The sequence below is a fragment of the Aythya marila genome (assembly GCF_965140915.1).
Source record: "Aythya marila genome assembly, chromosome: 1".
NCBI lineage: Eukaryota > Metazoa > Chordata > Aves > Anseriformes > Anatidae > Aythya > Aythya marila.
In genome coordinates this window covers 40,766,498-40,790,617 of record NC_139042.1, presented here as the reverse complement: position 1 = coordinate 40,790,617, position 24,120 = coordinate 40,766,498, and the positions used below count along the sequence as shown (strand labels likewise).

At 35.0% G+C, this 24,120-nt stretch overlaps 1 protein-coding gene across 2 annotated transcripts in view; it reads left to right on the top strand.

The window, feature by feature from the left end:
* Positions 1-24,120, top strand: part of KLHL1 (kelch like family member 1) — a gene marked incomplete at both ends in the record, with an annotated part of 232,836 nt that overhangs the window by 105,298 nt on the left and 103,418 nt on the right. The gene's annotated exons all lie outside the window — the stretch shown is intronic.

Below are 24,120 nucleotides of genomic sequence, written 5' to 3'. Positions count from 1 at the left end.
GCTTACATAAAGAGTAGATTACTTATCATTTCTGAGAAATAATGGTCCCTTAAGGTCTAGTTAGAAATTGTTACTGAAGTAATACAGAAGGTTTCAGTAAATCTTCTTGGCTTGTCCAGCAGTTACATCATTATTTTATTTATTCTTTTGAGTAACTAATACCATATTGTAGTTCATTGGTTTAACTGTGTTTTTCTTACCACTACAGCTGAGATATTTATATCCATCTAACACACATGGAGCTTGGTCTGTGTCTGGTTTTAATTTTATCTGTCTTCAGACATATAAAGCTAGTCTTCTGAGCCAAAGCTAGAGTGTTTGATGTTCTTCTGTTCATGGAGAGAAATAAGTTGTCAGAGCAGAATTCATCTGAGCTATTTTAGAGTGAGATTGTGTTAAAAAGTAAGCAGGTATGGGTCTGTAAGAATAAATTAAACCTTTTTATCATTTTTTCTTTCAGTAGATATAGTGTATTATTTTTATGTGTTTGTTTTGGAACATAGGCAATATAATGAGAAATTATATAAACAACAAACTAACAGGAATAAAATTAATTTCCAAAAGATCTTATGATTCTTTAAAACACCTTATTGAAATATTTTTGGGGTGAATTAAATTACTTATTGTAGTACCTTTGAAGACTTGTGACTGAAACAGCTGGTGGATCACAAAGATCTATGCCTATATATAAGATACAAGGTATATTATATAGTAAGTTACAGGTTCCAATGCTTGGATATAAAATCTGAATTATGTGCAATGGGAAAATTGTCAACAAATGATAGTAGATCAAAAAGGAAGTCAGTTGTATTTAATATGCAAACTCTGATGTAGTTAGAATTAATCTTGCAAGCATGCATGATAGTTACACATTTATATTTTCAGGAAAGACAAATAATCACATCTATTCAATTATAGTATTAAAAAAATAAATAATAATAAAAAAACCTGTATGTTATTCAACTCCGGACCTGGTGAAAAGATAATCATAAAAGTCTAATTCATAGGGCATGATATTTTCATGGGAACAGTGTTATTGAATTTAGGTATGAGGCAGCTCACATCTACTTGATTTACTCGTTTCTGTCAAATGTTGTGGATGAGCAATTCAGAATGGGGCTAGTGCCTTACCTATCTCTCTTGACTACAGCACTAGAGACCAGGTTGAATCTACGTAAGAGAAGAGGGATTACTTCTTTCCCACATATATAACCAAGAAAAATTGCCAGAGTACAGGCTAGATATCCTGGGAGAGGTGGGTGGAAGAACAGTGAGCAAGAGACTTTGTAACATGAAGAAAGGGTAGGAAAGTGCTGATCAGAGCAAAGAAGCTGATGCATATTCTCTGAAGTGACAAAAAGCATTATTTTTCCTGCAGGCTCCAAGGAAACAGTATGAACTGTAATGAGAATGAACTTATCTATGGCAAATATGGCAAGGGCAGGGTTGTTAAAAAACTATTTCTCCTTCTGTCTTAAGCAGCCAATTTGAGGAGAAGCCTTTCTTAAAAAAGGATAATGAAATTCTTGTTTTTAAAAAAGCTCTCATGATTTAATGAGGATTTAAAGACCCTTTCTTTTCAGGGTGCTTTCTTTAAGAGTTGCAAGTGATGTATCTCAAATGTTGGCTGTGTGACAACTCCTTATCTTCCATGGTATCATTGCAAAAGCTCGTATGTTTTGAATAGGAAATAATGGCAGTCCCTTAGCTCTGACATACTGTGTAGTAGTTTGCATGTAGAAATTTATTTTTCTGTGAGAGCTATATAAAATAAATAGTTTAAGTATGAAGGCAGAATAATGGATTAATAAATGCAGCATTCAAATTTTGGGTCTTTCTGCTTTGTAAGGATATTTTTATTCCCCTTCCCCCCCAAAATGTGAACCATGAAAACCGGTGAAGTGAATTTTACTTAACTAATTGTCTAAAATATTTACTTACATTTTTCACATAAATAGTGGAAGTGTCAGAAAATTAGTCTCTCTGATAAATGAAAAGCACCTATAGGAAGAAAATTTTTGAGAAACAAACAAACAAACAAAAAACCAAACAAATAACTTTGACAGCATTTGAGGGAACTCTAAAGGAATTTAAAAAGTGAAATAATATAATGATTTCTTCCTACATTTTTTTCAGTCTTTCAAAATACTGGGTTTCTTTTCTAGATGTTCAGCACCAAAGTATTTTAAAAATACATATGTTCAATTGATAAGAATTTATAGCTGACTGTCTGAGTAGCTAGTTCTATAATGCTAAAACAAGCTTTTTTTTTTTTTTTTTTCAAGAGTACAAATAACAAGACTAAGAGGAGTAGATATGCATGCCCCCAAAGTAGAGAAAAAATGAAGATAATGACTGAGATTATGTACTTTTTGTCTTGTTCTTTAAATTTACAAAAAATATCTACTCTACATTAAGCACATTAAATTCTTTTTGACCCCTTATATCTATTAAATATTATAGCCAATAATTGTCAAATAATATATATATGTATTGTACTAACCATACTGTTATCACAGAATCACAGAATTGTCTAGGTTGGAAGAGACCTCAAGATCATCAAGTCCAACCTCTGACCTAACACTAACAAGTCCTCTACTAAACCATATCACTAAGTTCAACATCTAAACATTTTTTAAAGACCTCCAGGGATGCTGACTCCACCACTTCCCTGGACAGCCCATTCCAATGCCTCACAACCCTCTCGGTAAAGTTTTTCCTAATATCAAACCTAAAACACCCCTGGTGCAACTTTAGCCCATTCCCCCTCGTCCTGTCACCAGGCACATGGGACAACCCCCCACCTCGCTACAGCCTCCTTTAATGTACTTATAAAGAGCGATAAGGTCGCCCCTGCTATAAGAGAAATACAGTTAGAACTGACTACAAATATTAGTTCTGTGCCATGAAGTTTTCTGAGATAAAGACTCAAATAGCAATAATTTTACACTGACTGTGAAAGTGGGGAACAAGACAAAGTTTTTCAAGTTGGCTTTCAGAAAACAATTTTTAGACATAATATATGCTATAGAATGAGCAATGATTTTGAGGTATACTTCAAGTGAATCATTTCAGCATTGATTCAAAATCAGCATTTTGGGGATATCCGAGACATGAACAGTTTAATGTTAGAGTGGTGGTTTCTTCCAAGGAGTTAATGCTATATCAGCAGATACCAGAAATCAAATGTGGTATGAGCTGTGAGAGTAATTGCAGTTGCAATATTTAATTTCTTCATAGATTCAGTGCTGCAATGATTAAAAATGTTTCTTACCTCCTTGGAAGTTTTCAAAGGGAAAATATATATATATATGTCTATTTGAAAATGTCAGTTCTTGCAAGAGAAAATGAACAGACAGAAATGCTGAAAAGAAGAAAGAATTTAGAAAGAGGATAAAAAAATCTCCCCTTTCTCCAACTTTGGTTGTTTTTAAATTGGTAAAATTAGGGAAGCTAGACAGTTTGGAAAAGTAACTCTGAAAAGTGAATCTTAACACACAAGTTAGCACTTAAAAGTGAAAAACTGCTTAACACATTACTTCTCTTTTTTTTTTTTTTTAATTTATTTTATTTTTTGTTTTCTTCTAAAAAACTGGCAAACCAGGCGTCTTTGGTAAATCTTGTCAGGAACAGGAAAGAAATCTTAAAGGAAATTACTGAAGGAGAACATTTTCTGAAAATACAAAATACTTCTTTCAAGTTATATTTTTGTTTTCGCAAAAGTTTTCTTTCCTATATCTTCCAAATGAAAAGTTTTACTTCCCTACTGCCCCAAATTAATTCTGAGCTAATTAAATTTTAGCAGTATTTTTTAACATTATCTGTCATATTTAATTTGTCCAATTCTGAAAAATATATGGCCCGTGTAACACAAGGCACAAGATTCTAATGATTGTAAAATGTTCATGATGGTCCAATTCATTTCCTTGGCTTATTTTTGTTGCTTCTGAGTTATGCCATTGAAGTTTCAGAGACAAAAGCAACAGATTATATTTTGGGCATTGGAACGGGTTGCCCAGGGAGGTGGTGGAGTCCCTGGGGGTGTTCAAGGAAAGGTTGGACGTGGTGCTTAGGGACATGATTTAGTGGGTGACATTGGTGGTAGGGGGATGGTTGGACCAGATTGTCTTGGAGGTCTTTTCCAACCTTAATGTTTCTATGATTCTGTGTTACACTGATCAGAGGCTTGAGCCTGAGCTGGAAAAGGTTGTGTGGAACATGTGGAACAAGGTAGATTAGGCTGCAATTTGCATGGTCCTGCATTTTTGCCTCCTAACCTAACCTATAGAAGTGTCCTAAAAGAAAGCTGGAGAGGGATGCTGTCAGGGAGTGTAGCGATGGAACAAGGAATAATGGCTTTGAACAAATGGAGAGGAGATTGAAATTGGATATGATGTGAGGAAGAAATTCTTCACTCAGCACAAAGCGCATATGGGAATTAGGGTTGAAGATGTCCCTTGCTTCTGTTCTTTTCCGTAAAGAATAGAATGAAATTACCTAAAAAACAGTGTTAACAAAACCAGAGCACAGGGTGGGAGGTGCAGGGCAGTCCCTGTGGCTGAGGGGCAGCCTTTCTTCCTGGCAAGCCAAATGGCCCGGGGGAGCCAGCCCCAGAAAAGGAGCCCTCAGCCCCCCAACCCTCCTCCTTCTTTCACGTGAGGGCATCTTCCAGGTTGCTCCCACCACAGCTGCCTTTGGCCACACGTGGGACACTCCATCACAGAGGCTTGCTGAGGTCACAGTGGCCACCACTGCCCCGCCTTTGCTCCGGACCCTATAAAACAGGACCCCTGCAGCTGGCCCACCATTCGCTCAGTGACTAGGTCCTCTGATGGCCAGCGCACACAGCAGGAAGGAGACTAGAAGCAGCAAGGCGAGAAGCAGCCCTGCTTGGTGTGCAAGGACAGCAATGCAGTCCAAAGAAGCACCAAGAAGGAATGCAGCTAACAAGGAGACAGGTCTATGAAACAGGTACAGGTCTATGAAACCTGATGACGTGAATCCTATTGCTGGTCGCTAAAGAGAATAGGTCGGCGCCTACCTCTCCACTCCCCATCACGAGGAAGCTGTAGATCACGATGAGATCTCCCCTCAGCCTCCTCTTTTCCAGGCTGAACAGTCCAAGTGACCTCAGCCGCTCCTCATACGTCTTTGCCTTTAGGCCCTTCACCAGGGCTAAAAGGCACTTGGCTTTCCTAGTAGCCAAGGAAAGGTTGGATGAGGTGCGTAGGGACATTGTTTAGTGTGTGACATTGGTAGTAGGGTGATGGTTTGACCAGATGATCTCAAAAGTCTTTTCCAACCTTAATGTTTCTGTGATTCTGTGATTCAAGTTAAATTTAATCTTAGAATAATCTTGCTTCTTATTTTCACTTTGGTGAAATTAAATATTAACCGATTCCTAAAATAAGGCATTTGCTATAGCACTTAGTTACTCATTTAAGGTTCCTGAACCTTAGGATAACTCCCTGTTACTATTTCATTCTCAACCAACATTTTATGGCTTTCATCCACCACTAAATTTGATTAGAAAGTCATTCTTCATCACAGTTGTCTTTACAACAGTATTTTAATGAAAATGAATAAAATGAATAAATGAGTATATGAAAATGATCAGCTTCATTTAATCTCCATAAATGCTTTAATGATTTTTCAAAATAAATTTTCCTTGCCTAATATCAGACTTGATATTTAATAAGTTCTAAATTACACTGTTTTGTTTATATATATGTGTGTGTGTGTGTATATATATATATATATACACACACACACACATATATATATACACAGCTTGCTTTGTGCTTTCACATAACACTTCGTGAGGGCAAGATAGAGCCAGGAAAATCTCTTCATATTGAAGAAGAAAGAGCTGCTAAAGCTCCCTACCACTAGAGTATTCTGTAGATTTCAGGAGATAAGTCATTTCTATTACATGTTTTTTGTCACATTAGATACAAAATCAGATCCCCTCAACAATGAAATCTGGGGAATCCATGACTAAAAGTTTTTATTTGCATAGTTGACACAGTATTTTCAGACTTAATTCAAATCTAACAAACATTTTTTTTTCCAAATGCAAAGAGCCAATGCTGAGATGGAGAAAGCTCTCAATAGAAGTAAAATTCATTAAGTGTATAGTTATATATTCCTTTTCATGAGTGTAATAGTTCTGTAATATCTCTGATATTTACTGAGATATTCAGTCTTCAGTATCGAGTATCAAATTGTCCTTTTGAAAAGTGAGTTATAAGTGAAGAAAAAATGTGTGCATGGAGATGGGAGGCAGGGAGGGGACAAAGGAAGAGAAGTAGTAAGAGAAAACCAGAGAACCTTTGAAAAATCCTTAGAAAATACACTTGCCAAATACCAAGTCATGTGGGGGAGGAGAGGAAGGTAGATTTCATAAAAAGTTAGTGTACAATGAAATTTGGAGACTTCTATCTTTGCATTATATCTGTTTTATTTATAAGTAAACCTTGTATAGCAATATTTTAAGGTAAAGCATTTGAAGTAAGAACTTAAAAATAAGTGGAAAAAAATGTGTGGTCTCATTGGTATCAGATTTACTGTGGGCTGTTTTATTTTCGAGGTGTGAAATTGCCCTACCATTTTTAAATGAATCTGCTAAATGGCAGCACAAATATCCGTGTCTCTCTTGATTTAAGACTTCTGTACTTAATGACAATCTGTGTTTTTTTTTTTGTTGTTTTTTTTTTTTTTGTTGTTGTTTTTTTTTCACTAGCGCGTCACTTTCGATAAGTTTTCAATCTGCAAAGCCATATGTCTTATAACTTTCGTTTCCTAATTTGTTGTTGGAGTTACATGATGGTAGAGTGACCTGCATGTGTGATGCCTTTTTAAAGAAACAAAAGAGTAAAATGGAAATGAGCTAAACCAACTACAGTCTTCTAACTGTTTCAATGACAGTTCTTTATACTTCTAGTTTCCAGGGTTTTCATATGAAGGGAAGATAATCTCTAAAGTTAGCAATTTATCAGCTTGTCAAATTGGTCAAAAATTAGAACTGTAGTATGTCTTACCTGTCTTGTTATAAAACAGAATAATGTCTAATTTAATAGTGTGATCGCAACTTGATTGGGATGCATTTTTTTTTAGAAAATATGTCTTTTTATAGCGTGTTTTACTTTGAACCACTTTATACTTACTGTTGAAAGTTTGTGGTAGACCACATTAGTTTAATAAAGGCTGTGATGTACCAGTAGTGTTTCTCAGAACAGCTACTTTTCTGCATTAAAAGAGGAAAAGGTTATAATAGACCGTGCCAGTTTAATAAACTGTGGTCCTTCTTATAACAACTACTTTTCTATGTCAGTAAATACTGAGAGATGAAAAGTATGTCATATTACTCCATAATAGATAATTACAGTTTGGTCTTACAGCATAGGAAATTCTTTAAAAAATTATTCGTATTTGGTGAAGTTTTGAATTCAGCTGTAGCTTGCTCTATCTCCCACAGTGAAGAGCATGGTTCTGCTTGTGTTGTGACATATAGATAATACTTAGAAATTTTGATTTTGACGGTCCAAGTTATGCTACCAGTTTCTACATCTCAAAATCATGCCATTTGACTGAAGTCTGAAGTTTCAAATGGAAAATGTTGAAGTTTTGAATGGAAAAGTTGTAACTTTACAGGTATAACTTTTCAATCTGACATTGCTTTACTTGTCAGGAAAAGTTATTTAAATTCCAGTGATCATTTTGCATCTTGAAACTTCAATTTGAATAGTGAGATGATACTTTTTTCCATGTTTTTATTTTGCTATATTCCAAGATGAATCACTAAACATAAACTTGGAAAATCTTCAAATTACTCTGAGGCTCTGAGTAGGAGGACAACCAAAAGTAAAAATTCCATGAGTAGAAGAATGTATTTAAATAAAGTGATTGATGTGTCTGTAACCCTGTCAGAATGTTAAAATTAAAAAGCACCCTAACATATGTTACAGTTTCAAGCCTGGGAGATGCGGAGTGTTTACAAGTGCCTGTGAATGAATTAGATGCAGGAGGTGTTTAGTCTCTCTTAGCTACAGTTCTGTGCTTCACACCACAAGGGTCATTAGTATCAGCACAGCAAAACATTATTCAAACTTAATTATAAGCATGTAAGTAATCAGTGACATATACTTACTTTATAAAGACCCTTAGTTAACTGAGATTTCTGATTATATTGCAGACAGAGCAACAATTTCATTTATGTAAAGTGTCTGCCATATGCAAATTCTTTAAATGATCTTTTATGGGAAAGAATTTCAATGATTGTATTATTAATTGTTTAGCTGCCCGGCCGGCAGCTAAACACCACACAGCCGTTGGCTCACCCTCCTCCCTCCCACTCTGGGACTGGGGAGAGAAATGGGAAAGTGAAGCCTGTGAGTTGAGATAAAGACAGTTTATTAGGACAGAACATGAAATAATAATATGTACAAAACAAGTGATGCACAATACAATTGCCCACCACCCGCTGACTGCTGACCAGCCTATCCCGAGCAGCCATCCCTGTATATTGTTTAGCATGATGTCAGATGGGACTGGTATGTAAAGCCTTTCCTATCCATTTCCACTTACAGCAGCTCATCTCGAAGCATATTGAAATGTTGTAACAATACTCCATATTCAAAATAAGATGTAATAAATGTAATTTTGGATATTGATACATGGTAATGACAATCATTAATGAGTTATGGTTGTACTTTTAGTGGTGTATTTCAGTTTTAATATGCTTATACCTGTTATCAGGTAACAAGTGAGGCGAGCAAACTGTCTACTACTGTGATTTAATTATTTCTTTAACATATACTTTTTAACGTAATTTATACACAGGGTCATTGATTGACTTTCTACTATTTAAGAAATACCAGTTAGACACTGACCAAATAACTTTGTTGTCTTTGTGTCATAGTTTGTTTTGACAACTTTGACGACACTGGTGAGATACAGATAGACAGTAAGAGGAGTGGAAAACTGGACTGCCAAGCTCAGATAGCTGTGATCTGTATAAAATCCATCTGGCAACCAGTGATGTTCCTCAGGGATCACTTCTGGGTCCAATACAGTTTATCATCTTCATTAATGACCTAGATGATAGCATAGAGTGCTCCTTCAGCAAGTTTGCAGATGCCACCAAAATACGGTGTGGAGAGCATATGTTTGGGCTGCTGTTTAGAAGGACCTGGACAGCCTGGAGAAATGGGGCTGATAGGAACCTCCTGAAGTTCAGCAAAGGGAAGTGCAAAGTCCTGCAACCTGGAGAAAAAGAACCCTGCACCAGTGCAGTTTGGGGAGCAGCTGTTTAGGATGCTGCTCTGCAGAAAAGGATCTGGGGGTCCATGTCGACAACAAAGTTAATGTGAGCCAGGAATATACAATGTCAGCAAGGAATGACAAGAGTGTCCTGGAATATATTAGGAGAGCAAGTTGAAGGAGGTGATCTTTCTCCTCTGTAGGGAACCTGTGAGACCACATAGGAAGTGCTGTGTATGGTTTTGAGTTCTTGTATTGACAAGAAGGACATTGATACACTTGAGTGAATCCAGCAAAGATCACCGAGCTGGTTGGGTCTGGAGCATACAGCATGCCACTAAAGACTGAGGGAGATGGGCCCATTCAACCTAGGTAAGAGAGAGCTAAGGGAGACCTTACTGTTCTATACATCCACCTAGTTGGAGGATATAGAGAAGATAGTGCTCAACTTTGTTGGAGGTGCAGCATTACAGGATGGGAGACAGAAGTTGGAATATAGAAAATTCTGATTAGATACTATGTTTGTTGTTATGATTTTTATTATTATTTAATCATGCAGGTATTTAAATACCAGAAGAGCAACAACCAATGGAGTTTGTGCAACCCATCCTGTATGTTAAAGACTTGACTTCAGATGTCTCTGGGTAATCTGACCTAGTTAGACAAATGGAGAGTTTGCCTAGATGACCTTCAGAGGTTGTTTCCCACCTAAACTATTCTTTGAGTGTATTAAATATAGTACTTGTACACTTCCAGTGGTCTTAGATGTGCGTTGTCTATCCAGGAATGACATGGAACAGAAATTCAGATATTTTAAATCAAATATTATTTTATTTTACTTAGCACTGTGCAGCAGATGGGATTATCAGAGCTAACATTTAACTGACTTTTATTAGAAACAACCTATTGGTAAAATGCTAGCAACAAGTTAGCAGTAACAGTGAAATTTTAAGCATTCTACGATTTTGTGTTTCTTATGCTGTCAGGCAGACATTTCCAAAATATGTTGTTGTACATAATGTCCTACTTGCACTGCAAACAGCAAATGTAAATCTGCAAGATGAACTGTGCAGGCTGTGTTCAAACTTTAAGGCATCTTATCTGTAAGGTTTGTTTTGCTTTGGTTTTAAGGATAGTGTTCACAGAAAACTAGTGGGACTCCAGACAGCCACATAAATTTTATTTAATTTGTTTTATTTTTTAAAGTATTTATTTTATTTGATTGCCTCTTTAAAAGCCCTAATCAAACATTTGTCCAGCCACCTAGGAGGATATTGTGGTAGAGTACAATGTGGAGGGAATTGTGGAAAAGATTCTGTCACACACTGGGAGGTAACATTGTTACTCACACTGCTGAATATGTCTTTGTCTAATAATGCAATATATCATGCTCTTAACAGAGCAAAAATAGGAATAAATTTGATGAAAATACATTAAGAAAAAAAACTTTAAAATAGAACATTTCTATCCATAGCAAGTTTATTTTACTTTGTTTTCTTCATTTATTTTACTTTAATTTTATATTTTATTTGTTATTTCATTTTACTTTTTTGTTCCTTTATTTTATTTAGAAGGAACGTTTATTGCTTACTCAATTGGAAATATTGCATATAGTGTGGTGTTAATAAGGTTGTAGTATACGTTACATGCTGTTTCAAAAGGTATATAGTGCTGTAACAACTGTTGTTTTTTTTAAGATTTCAGAATGAAGTTTAAATTACGTACATGTCCTAAATGATCTTGCGACATGCTGGGTAAATAAAGTCAGTGTTATCTAATTGAAATATAGAATGACTCTATATACTTATGACTAAAATAGACACGTTAATCTACTAAACATATTTTTCAAAGGGAGAGAGGAGTGGAATCAGAGTTTGGAAAGTTGTAATTGTTTATTTTCATGCTTTTAACCTTGTGGATTCTAATCACAAGTTTGGAATATTCTATATGAAGAAGATAATGTATTGCAAAAGGTTATACACACTATATACATCTCAATACAAAACTTTTTATTTCCACACCACTGACAACAGAATTGAGAAGATGTGCTAAAACTTTGCTGAATGTAACTGATCACTGCGTCTCTGCTACTGTTTTTAAATTATAATTCTAATTCTTTTCTTACAAATGCCAGGACATTCCTGAAAAAAAAATAAATATTGTGCGTCTTGTACATTTTGAAATATAAGCATGGAAAGTGTATTTTTTAAGGTTTACAGTTTCCTCAATCTTATCACTGTAAGCCATCTAGCAACAAGCAAAATTGAAAAAGACTGAAACATAATGCAAACACGGAGTCCCCAAATCCTTCTGATTATCTTACTTTCAACCCAAACATAAAATTTGATCTTTTATGTTATAGTACCTTTCTTTTTTTTCCTAATTCATGACAATGAACTATTATTGTGACTCTTGCTTACAACTTCTTTTTTCCTTCTCCTTTCTCTCCTTCAAAAATAATTTCTAGTTCACAGATCACTTTTCAGCTTTCTGGTATTTTTAAGATTCTTGTTTGAATGTAATAATTGGCACTTAGCACAGTGTGCTGCTTTTTTTAAGTTCTCCTTAATACAGCTGTGACATGGCACATTGCAGTACCACTCCATCAAGACACAGTAGGAGAAGAGGAAAGTAAGAGCATTTCAAGAACTAGCATATGGACAACAAGATAATTAACAGGAAATAGAGAAGACAACTGCTGGTAGTAAAATGCTGTGAAATCTACAGGATAATAGTTAAGTAAGTAGTCTGTACTGTATTAATCACAATCTGATGACTTCTTTATCATCAGTAACTGCCTGATGATATCATCTTATGCCTAAATGTCACGTGAAAAGGTTTGTATGGCAGAATTCTGCACTGTTCATTCTAGCTTCTGAATTCTAGACCTGAATCTTCAGCAGCAACAGTGGTATCCCATCATGTTAATACTTAGTACACTTCAGAATGTGTTGTGGTTTGAACTTATGGGTTAAGATAAAGACAGTTTACAAGGTAAAGAAAAAGCCATGCAAGTGAAGTAAAACAAGGAATTAATTCACTCCTTCTCATCAGCAGGCAGGCATTCAGTCACTTCTAGGAAAGCACATAACAGTTTTTTAGGAAGACAGATGCCATAACCCCTTCTTCCTTCTTTATCTCAGATTTCATTGCTGAGCATGATGCGATATGGTATGGGATATCCCTTTGACCAGTTTGGGTCAGCTGTTCTGGCTGTGCCCTCCCATCTTCTTGTGCACTCAGCCTCCTTGCTTGCTGGACAGCATAAGAAGCAAAAAAGTCGTTGGCTCTATGCAGACACCGCTCTGCAGCATTTTATTGGTTTTATCAGTGTGTTATCACCACCGTTTTCATCAAAAATCCAAAATGCAGCACATATGAGTCTCTACAAAGAAAACGAACTCCATCCTAGCTAAAATCCTGACAGTGCTACCAGAAATAGAATTTCATGTTCAGGGTGCTGTGATATCTCTCTTCTTTCTTCAGCGGGTTTGATGATGGTTTGACTGTCAGGTCAGCAGATCTACATCTCCATCTGCCAAGTCAAGAATATTTCAATTTATAAATCCTGCCTCATCTCACTGAACTGTAGGCATAAATAAATTGCTGTTCATAGAGGGTAGCTCAGGGCAAGCAGACTCTTAACCTAAAAAGCATTGGTGGTTTCCTAAAATCAGTAAGTGTGGTAGTTGTAGTTCTGTGTGTGCTGACACAGATTCAGACTAACAAAGCACTCCAAAGAGAGTGAATCAGTGAATCTGGGGGGATTTTCTTGGCATACATTAAAAAAAAAAAAAAAAAAAAAAAGAAGAAGACGAGAATCATGACAGATAAATTCTGTAGCTGTGAGTTCTAAGCCTTTAAATCTGTAAACTAGTGTAAAATCAGATACCTTACATTTGTGTGTCTTTGGTAAGACTTGAGGGTATGTCTCTGCATTGGGGATAAACATTGTGTTTGTTTTCACAAAGGCTATCCAAAAGTGGCTAAGTACAAAAACAAACAACAACAACAATATAACAAAGCTCTAGAATGCACAACTTGTATGCATAGTATAAAATCAGAACTTGAGACCCAAATTCTCTGAAAACATTGCATTGACATTGCAGTTCAGGGTCACCAAGAAAGCATGAGAACAAACTACAGTTGCATTGTCTATGTATTATTCCCAATATTTTAGGATTTAGCAGAAGTCTTCTAGGGTAGAAAAAAGACCCACTAGAGCTTTCTGTGGGCATCTTGGACAACAAGGAAGACTGTTTGGACTAATTGGATTGTTAGCCTAATTGAAGTACACAGGTAGTGAGAGGGGACAAGGAAAGGGTAATAGAAGTGACACAGGGAGCGCTGACACATAAAAGAGAGGAAGGGGAGATACAGGAGTGGCATTAAATAGAACAGTCAGTTTTAGGGATTAAGCTGTGACTGAGAAAGTGAAGAGTCTGAGAGCAGTAGAAATCCCAGTCTCTAGAAACTCAGTGACCAAGACTCTTGACTCTAGTCATTGCTCTGTTTTCTGGAATAGACAGTGACTAGCATTCATAAAATGGCCCATACTAAGAGCTAAGTTATAACGTTATTTTCACTAAGCATTGATATAAAACATTTAACATTTACAAGATTATCCGTTAAGCACAGGAAGGTGTACTGTTGTCAGTCAGGATAAGACTGTGATATGTCTTTCAAAAGCATAAAGACATCCTGAGTTACTGAGATGCTGCTCCTCATTTTAAAGGGTAAGATGTATGCAATGGTTAGTTTTTGGCTAATAATAGTGAAGAGTGTTGGAGTATTCATTCTGTTCTTTTTTTGTCAGTAACATTTTCAGTATAATGCAGGACATACCACTCCTTTCTGTGTTGGCTAGGTTGGGAAGAACTTGAAGTCATACAAAAATAAATACAATAACATCTCAAAAAATTAAACCTCAGGGTGTGTGTGGGGGGAGTGTGTAACAGGATGGACGAAACAACAATATTATCTGCAAGTATTTCTTTCTAACTGGAGCCAGGGAAACAGAAATGTGCATGTTCTTATTTTCTCATCCTATATTTTAAAAATGTTCATAGTTAATAGACAGGATTTGGATATATCCGTCTCATGGGCATGTTACTCCAGCCAAAGCCTTGGAATTAATGTGAATTCTAGTTCATTAAATGTTTTATTTTATTCACACTTAGAACATTTCTTATGGTACTGCAGTCTTTCAGAATTTGAACTGTTGTCACAGGAGCATCCTGACCTTGCCTTGATCAGGAGTGAATGAATGAGTATAATGAGCTATGGCTGACAATGCAATGCAAACAACGTCAGTGTGATAAGGCTTGATACAGGATATGGGGCAGCAAGCTAGAGAACAAATCGTGAAATTGCTGCAAAGGTGGTTCATGGTGTCATCATGGACTGATTTGATTGGTGGCCTGTGTGACACTTTCCCAGTAAAAGAGATTGGGGCCAGAAGGGAGGGGGAGGAGGATATTGTTGAGCAGGCATTCTGCAGGGAATGGGAGCAAGTGTTGCGTTCCTTCCAGGCTCACATTTAGGGCCAGTCTCAGACTGTAACTGCGTGTGGGTGTGTATGTGTGGGAGTGTGAAGTATTTTCTAACATGGCTTATCTAGAGCTCTGGTGTGAAGTATTTCCTAACACAGCTTATGAACTGTGGTTAAATGAACTCTGGTTCATTTATTAAATTGAACTTTGCAGAAGCATGGTGTCTGGTGCTCTTTCTCCCTTTCCCTCCTCTCAACAACTGTTCACCATGCATTTTTTCCTACAACAGAGAAATACCACAGTGTCTTATTTTGACTGGAAATGTTCATTGAAATTCCATACCATAAATAAATAATTATATATATGTATTTAATGATAACATAGCGTGGTTTAAAACTGTTACATTTTTAGAACTCATTTAGGCTTAAAGTTGTTAAAAGACTTTGTAATCGATACCTTCAACAAAGGCATCATAGATTGTATTAAAAGTAATTGACTGTTTTAAAAGTAATTGTAAATAATCTGAACCATGTACCTTTATTAAAAAGCAACAACAACAACAACAAAAAACACAGAAAGATGCAATTCCATATTTAATAAAAAGCTTATCAACGCACTGGAACAGCTTTCATCATGCAACCTTTTCAGAAAAAGAAACATTGAATATATACAAAAATGGTAAGATCAACATGTGATCTTTATATGATCAACGTGTAAAATACATGTGAAGTGTTATATCTGTATCTAATGAACTGCATAATTTCATTTTTTGCTTCTCCATCTCTTTCACAACATAATGAATTTCTTCCACTTTTCCTCACTTTTTCTCTGCCTCTCTCCTTTCCTTCTCTTTCCTTCCTTCTTTCCCTTAAATCTTCCCTTCCAACTTGCCTGCCTTCTTTCTTCCCCTCCTTTTTGGTTTGTCCTCTTTTAATATTTTTTCGTACGTCCTGTGTAGATGTACATCCTCTTTATCATTTTCAAGTAGTAACACAATTGTGTTACACAGAGAACATATAACTGAAGCTTAAAAATAAAGCTGGACAGGCAGAAAATGCAGAAAAAATAGTAAGGATTTCTGGAAATGACTATGTTAGCTCTCCTGTTCATTTATGGTGTTCATTCCTTCCTTCCTCTCCCTTTCTTCTTCTTATAGTATATTTCTTTTGCCTCCATCAATTTCTCAGGGATTATATGAATTCAGTGGTGTTTTTCAAATATTTAGTACAGATGATGGTTTATTTACAGTTTCTTCTGGGCAAGTATTGATCCTCATCATTGTTTGTAATTTGTACACTTAAAATAATATTATAAACAGTTGTATCTCCTGCATTGCCTTTTATAGTTGAACCCTACTACCTTACAGCCTCAACAGTAAGTTTAGCCTTAAGAGTTTAAATACTAAAAATCTCAATGAGTTCAGGCACATACAAGTTGGTATTTTTAATATTTTTAAATATCAACTTAGTGAAGATGAAAACAACATATAAATAATTAAAATTACTTGACCAAATCCCATGAAATGATAAAGAATCCATTTTTTTCTTCTACTGATCGCACACACTTTAACATATATGTGTTTTTATGAAAATTGTCTAATTCTACTAAGACCACATTCACTAAAAAGTCTGTTAATTTCTAAATGTATGTTGAAACTGGTTAGTCTCATCATTTAAAATGTTTCTCAAATATGACCTATGCTATAATGCAATGAAAGCAGTAGTTATTTATGTTTTCAAGGGTTTACATTTTCCAGGGAATGGCCATATGCTATCAGTTAAGGAAAGCTGGCAGTCCCCTAGGTAGAGAAGCTGTTTTTCAGCTTTTAATTATAGCCAGTCCTCAATCCATTGTCTGCAGTTTCTTTGTCTTTCTTCATGATCAGGCTTATCAGTTTATGATCCCTTTTATATGTGTCCCCACACTGTTGTGATAACCACTGGATTTGCACCCTAGCAGCAAAAATGATGTTTTCTATCACATAAGATGTGTGACTGTACAATATTCTGCCCAGGGAGACAGAAAAGATAATTAAAAAAAAAAAAAAAAAAAAGGAAAAAAAGAAGGAAAGAAGAAAAAAAGTCAAGAAAAAAAAAAGTCTTTATTTGAGTGATTCATTTGAATCATTTCTAATGCTTCAGAATTGTATATTCATTTCCAAAAGCCCATTTAACTGCTTCTGAATTACTTCAGAAATTAAAACATGCTTTAAAAGCAGTATCAGAGTAGAGTCATTAAAAGAAGTATCTGTTACTTCTTGAAAGGAAATAGCCTTTCTTGATTCTGAGATAATTATTACATCAACTGCTAAAAACTAACTAGAATAGAAAAAAAAACAACACACACACACACCAAAACACACAAAAAACCACTACCAAACAAAAACCGTATAATTTAAACACACACAATCTCATTAAAGTCATTAGAGCTATGCAGTTATATACCAGCTGACAATCCAGCACTTCTAAAACCAGTCTGTTAAAACTGTTTTAAACTTTTTTGTCTATCATATAATCCTTCACAACTCTTCAGATCTATTATCTTCATTTGCAGCCCCTGGAATTATTTGTTCAAAATTATGCTATATTAACACCATACTTAGCATTAACCTATTTAGGTAGCATTTTGCAGTATTTAACATAATGTTATAACGTGAGTGTCATCTGTAAGGGAGACATTGCCGAAAGCAAGGTGTAAAGAATTACCTGGATATTTCATGGTGCTTTTCTGTGGGATTAAAATGTTTGGGAAATCTGCCACAGCATTGATGGTACTAAAATCAGAACTCATGATGATATTCCATTCCTTTGAAGCATCTGTTAAAAAAGACTCACAGTTGACTCTTACGATTAAATAATTTACTTCAGTAATAACTCAAAATACTAATTCCAGCAAAGATCAGGATCAGGATTACTTAGCTGCATTTCATTCTCCATTTTACCAGTATTTTGGAACAATGAAAATATCATAGAATCATAGAATATCCTGAGTTGGAAGCGACCCACAAGGATCATCAAGTCCAACACCTGGTACCACACAGGTCTACCCAAAAATTCAGACCATGTGACTAAGAGCATAGTCCAAACACTTCTTAAACTCCAACAGGCTTGGTGCCGTGACTACATCCCTGGGGAGCCTGTTCCAGTGCGCTACCACCCTCTCAGTGAAAAACCTCTTCCTGATATCCAGCCTTTACATCTCCTGTCACAACTTGACACCGTTCCCTCAGATCCTGTCACTGGTCACTAAAGAGAATAGATCGACACCTGCCCTTCCACTCCCCCTTCTGAGGAAGTTGTAGACTGCAATGAGGTCTCCCCTCAGCCTAAACTTTTCCAGGCTGAAGACGGCTAGTAACCACAGCCTCTCCTCATGCATCTTCCCTTCTAGGCCCTTAGTCATCTTTGTAGCCCTCCTCTGTACACTCTTCAGAAGTTTCACGTCCTTTTTGTACTGTGGTGCCCAGAACTGCACACAGTACTCAAAGTGAGGCCGTACCAATCTATAGTTACTAAACTCTCATTTTTTTGAGATAACCTTGACTAAAAGTTTTAGTGTGCAATAAGAACTGTAAGTTTAGTTTCATATGTAAACCCTAATTTCAAAGGTTTGTGTTTGTTGTCAGTATTTCTATTTTATTCATAGAACTCCCTCTGGTGGATTATTAATGATATGAACATACTTGGTTTATTGTGTAACAGCAACAACAACAAAATAAAACTTTAGGGTCTAATTTTATGACTTTACTAAAACATTTCAGTTAGCATTTTTTATGTTCTTTAACTTGACAGTGGTTATATATTATTTATCTTGATAATGATTCTCAAAGTACATCTACAAAGTACATCAACATGTATAATGTTGATATCCCCTACCATACAAAGGAGAGTTTATTAAAACAGCAACAACAAAACAACACAGTGCTACTGAACAGTCTAACTCCAGTAACCTGAAAGTAACTGAAATACTGTCTATGTTTAATGTCTGATGAAGGCTGGCCTCAGGTTGATGTCAGAGTCATTCATTCTAGTTAAGGATAACAAAGGTTATGCTCAACTTATGCTTATGCCTACCCTTACCCTGAATTGTTATTTATCAATATCGTTTTCCCATCGTACAAGTTTGGTTTATGTTCTTCTCTGATTTGACAGGTTCCTGTCCATGACAATTCTTGTCCAGGATATTATTAAGTGATTCTAAGGTCAATAGAAACCTAAACTCCTAAATTCCACCTAATTATTGTATGGTATTATTTTATTGGTTTTGATTCTAGTCAATGTCGTCATTATTTAGATACGTGTGTATATACCTGTATACATATCTGCATGTGTAGAACATGTCCTAAGTACATACAAAATGTGAGATGTGGATTTACCAAAGTAAGATCATGTCAGACATATCCAACATTTCTTTAATAAAATAAAAAGACTGAGATTTCTTAGGGGGGAAGAAAAAAGAGATTGAACAAACTTAATATTTCAGTAAAATATGATGTGTGTTGTCTGGACTTCTTAGCTGCAGAAAATAATACAGGAACAGATAAAGAACTCCATTTTGCCCCTGTATGGTGCTGTAGCAAACAAGCCAAAAAAAAAAAAAGGTGTGTGTGTGGGGGGAACGGACATGCTATCTGTGGTTATGCCAGTGGATTTCGAAAATTTTTGTGCAGTTCTCATGACACTATTTTTCCATTTATAAACAGTGCTTGATATTTGTAGAGGATGAAGAAGAGATTGCAAGAAAAGAGAAAATGGCGTGCAAATGAATGTCTTAGAGTGCTTGGCCTATTTCAGCATATTAAAAATAAGAGAAGACAATATACTTGATTACAGTGTATCTCTACAGGGGGAAACTACTGTGAACTGAAGAGCTCTTTAATCTAGTTGAGAAACCTTAGTAAGAGCCAATTCATTTTAAACCAATTGGAAATAAGGTTCATTTTTCCATCAGGAAGGGTGCTTAAACACTGGAGTAGACTGGAATAGCTGTAGAGGAAAGTGGTGAATTCTCCATTGTTAGATATTGTCATCTCAAGACTGAATGCATTTGAATAAAATCTAGGCAAAGCAGAAATTATACTCATTACCAGGGTAATTGGTGAGCTGTGTGTGCAGAATATATTTGATATACAAGAAATTAGATTAATGATCTAACCTGTGTTCTTGGCTTTAATTCTAAATATCAGTGACATGATAATCTATTTGTTTCCTTACTACTGCTTGATAGGTATATATATTCCATATAAAAGACTCAATGGAAAAGAAAGTTGCCTGTTTGTTTGTCCCAAGCACTGAACGCTGAGTAATGTGGAACTGAATGAGAGGAAGGCCAAATTTTCCTTAACAGGCAGCTCAGTAAAGGAAACATGTTGGAGTTCAGGACATCATTAGAGCAATTTTGGTAAACAAGGAATCCACAGTACGAGAGAGGATAGAAGATTTCTTAGCTCAATAGAAAGCATGTAGTCCCCTGAAACTTAGGGGTAATGGATAAAAGATTTTTTTTTTTTTTCCTCACAGGATATATGTAGAATTTGTTGTAGCACAGGAGTATGCTGCAGTTCAGTCAACAAGAGGATAGTTATTTTTGGTGTGTTTACTAAGGGAAAGATGTAAGGAATTTAATTCATTGTTCAGTTAATTCTGTAGTCTTTCTTAGTATCTAACCAATCTTTTGAGTCCCTGATGGTCCAGATTGCAGTACCATGAAAATATGAGATTCCTACATATCTTACATGTATGTGGCCTTATGTAGCAATTCATTATATGAAACGCAAACTTCTGTATAGACGAATGTAAATTCATATAAATCTACGGTAAGATACTAGCTCTCCAAAGAATAAAAGATTGATTTAAAGCATCAGTATTTCTGCAACTGGAGAAAAGATGTTTATACATTAAAACACTCTATATTTAAATTCAGCTGACTATTAATTTACCTGAGATGTAATGGTTTTAGTTGCTGCTTTTATAGTGATAATAATCATAATAACATTTTCATTTTCACTAATAAATGAACTGGAAGGTTCATTTACAGGTAAAATAAAAAGTATATTTATAAAAGTAGTGCTGTTGGTTTGGTCTAAAAATTGCAAAGCCTGAAACCCCTTTTTTTCTTGCATACTTACTAATCTCTCTTTCCATCCACAAATACAGAAACATGTAAACTATGCAACATATGCAGCATCATTTAAACAGAGCTTCCATCCTGCTGCAGAATTCAGATGACAAAGCTAGCTTATTATTAAATTGATAGAAACAATTATGATTCTTTTTTGTGAGTGTCTTTTATTGATGGCTTTAGAATAGTGTATCCAGAACTGAAAGCTACCATAGACAATGATACAATATGAAATCCATCACATTTAGTGTGACTTCTGATATGTTTAAATAAAAACATAATAAATCCATACAGCATGCAATTTTCATTTAATTGCAAACATAATTGTCAGTAATTAATGGTGTTCTCCTAGTAAAATATTAGGCATCTGATGAATTAATATTTACCAGTGCAAACTTCATATACACCCTTTAAAATTCAGAGTATACATGTAGTGAAAGTTAGCTTGCATGACTCAGTTACAGTGATAGTAACTGCCTAGTCTAACCTTGCTGTCCAGTGTTTGTCATGCTCTTTTCTATTTTTTTCCTTTTTCTTTACCTGCAAAAAAAAAATCAATAAAAATAATTTACCTGCTTGTAAGAACAAATATAGGGAATTGATTTTTGCTGTTTTGTTGTTGTTGTTGTTGTTGTTGTTGTTTTGTTTTGTTTGTTTGTCTGTTTTAAAAGGCACTTACATGTGATGTTTAAAATTCCTGTATTACAAAATCAAGTATGCCAGTATCGAAGCTGCATGGCCAACCTGAATTTGGAATCCCTGCACAGGTGCATTATGATTCAATCTTTAATTATGGAATAATACGTCATATTTTCTATGGAGTAGGAAGTAGAAGTAGTTTTTATTTTTGTTTGTTTGTTTGTTTTGTGTGTTTTTTTTTTTCCCTATATACAAGATAAATAGAGGCAGTTTTGGGTAGCAAATCCAATTCTTAATGTGCAATTTGTAGGTATGTAGTGGTTATGGAAACTGATTACTGCCTTTATTTAAATATGCTACTTTTTATCATATTTCTGTGTAAAGATAAGTAATTTAAGGTATAGTTTTCTTACAAAAGTTTACTAAAATAATATTTTTTGCTTTATAATTATCTAGACTTGAATGAGAAGTCATTACATAGGATTACATTGAAGTCATTAACATCTTAAATAGAAGTTAAGCAGAAGTCATTACATCTAAAAACTTGTATTGTGGTATACTTGAATTGTTAGTGTTGTAAGCAATGTTTAAGCAATTGGAGAAAAAAAAAAAAAGATTTTTTGGAAACTAATAGCCATCTTTTTTACCTTTAATTCTCAATGTTTCTTTTTCTGATCTATTCAATGGAGGTAATAAGCTCCAATGCATGTTCTGAAGACAAAATTTGGTGACTCATACATGTCTGAATGCTATACTGCACTGCAGAAAAATCATTTAGAGAAATGATTAACTTTGTTTCTAATACTTGATTAGATTGGAGTAAATGTTGCTTGGAGAACTATGTTTCACAAGATTATTAAAAATGCGAAATGCTATTAAAAATACTAAGGTTGTTTTAATATTAGGTTGCTGTTGTTTGAAATACTACATTGTATTAAAATTTTACATTGTTCTTTATTGATCTTTATCCATATAGAACACTGAATCCAATTAATTTTTCTTTTTGTTGTTGTTTTTTTTTTTTTTTTTATAGTATAGAATGTAATAATACATAGTCATAGTAGCACAAAATGAGCATGCATGTCAAATTAAGAAAACCTTGGGTTATGCAATTAATTTAACTACTTAAGCAAAATGTAATGCTGTTTAATTTATTTTGCATTATTTACGCATTTAAGGAAAATCTTCAAATGCCAAGCCACATGCAGTATATTCAGAGTTTTCCTAGTTTTCTTCAGATGTCTTGGGTGTAGTCCTAGAGTTTGTTAGATGTGCTTGTGAAAGTGCATCAGAACTATCAGTCTCCGAGATCCTCAGTGATCTCTTAAAGATTATATAAACGGTGGATTCTAGATTCCCATTGATGGGAAAGTGTGAGCACTAGTTGTTCCTTTTGAGTATACTGCCAGCTAGAATATTCTAGTAAACGCTCTCAGGAAAAACTCCAGATTAGCAGCAGTATATCAGACACAAATCTGTATTTAGCAGGTTTCAGGCATATCTTTACTGTTTAGGTTGCTTCATACATGTAGAAATTCTAAACATAAAATTACAGGCTTCTGGATTGTGCTCCATGACACAGATATGCAAGAAGTTACCCAAATGCCTAAGCTGTTCTCAGTGCTTTCAGTGTTCAGTGGAGGTAATTCTTTAAAACAAGGACATTACATTCTAGTGGTACATAGAGTTCTGCATAAACAGACAGTTACTGTATTTTCATTTGTTACTCAAGCAGTGATTATTTGCTAGTGTGATTTAATATTTATTCAGCACATGTATTTTTTTTTCTGAGGGAGCCGGTTATAATTTCACTTATTCTTTTCTTTTATAATAGAGAAGCTCTTGTGGATTGATTTAGGAAAACTGAGTTGTAAAATCTGTCACGTGTAATACATCCTAGGTTGTCAACAGCTGTTTGTGAAGACCATACAATGATTTGGCTTAGAACAAAAAAAAAAAAGTGTCTTTTTAATTGTCATTATATATCTCTGTATAGTATATTCTAATTAAATACAAGAATTAGCCAATACCTTGAATGCAGAAAAAATGAAACATGTACAACTCTGTATGTTTCTTTTCTTATTAGCAGGTCTTCTTTCCTCAGTATGACAATGCTATATACTTTATAATTATGTAAATTTTGTCTAACTGGCATGTAAATTTTGTCTAACTGGCTTCTAGCATGCTGGGATCAGAGATGCCTAGAATGAGAAACCTTTAAGAAGGAGGATTATGAGTTTATTTAACTAATAAATGCAAGAGACTTGTACTCCTTTTGAAGTGAGAAAAGTTTTTTGTCTTTTTTCTTTCAGTTAGTTAATTAAGTTTACGTAGTTTTGCAAAGATAATCATGAAAATGTTAATGAAAGTCAAGTTATCTTTCTGAACCTTCTCTGTGCAGTGTTTCCTTTCCAAACACCCTGTGGTGTTTTATTTTCTTACATCCTGCTGTAGATTACTGTTGTCTTCCTTGCTTACAATGAGTTGTCTAGACAAGGCTGCTTGGGAAATTAGTCTATTATAAAATAGAGCCTATTAAAAAAGTCTACTGTAAATACATATAAACAATCAAAAGGTTTTTCATCTATTTTAATTAACACGGTTCTTC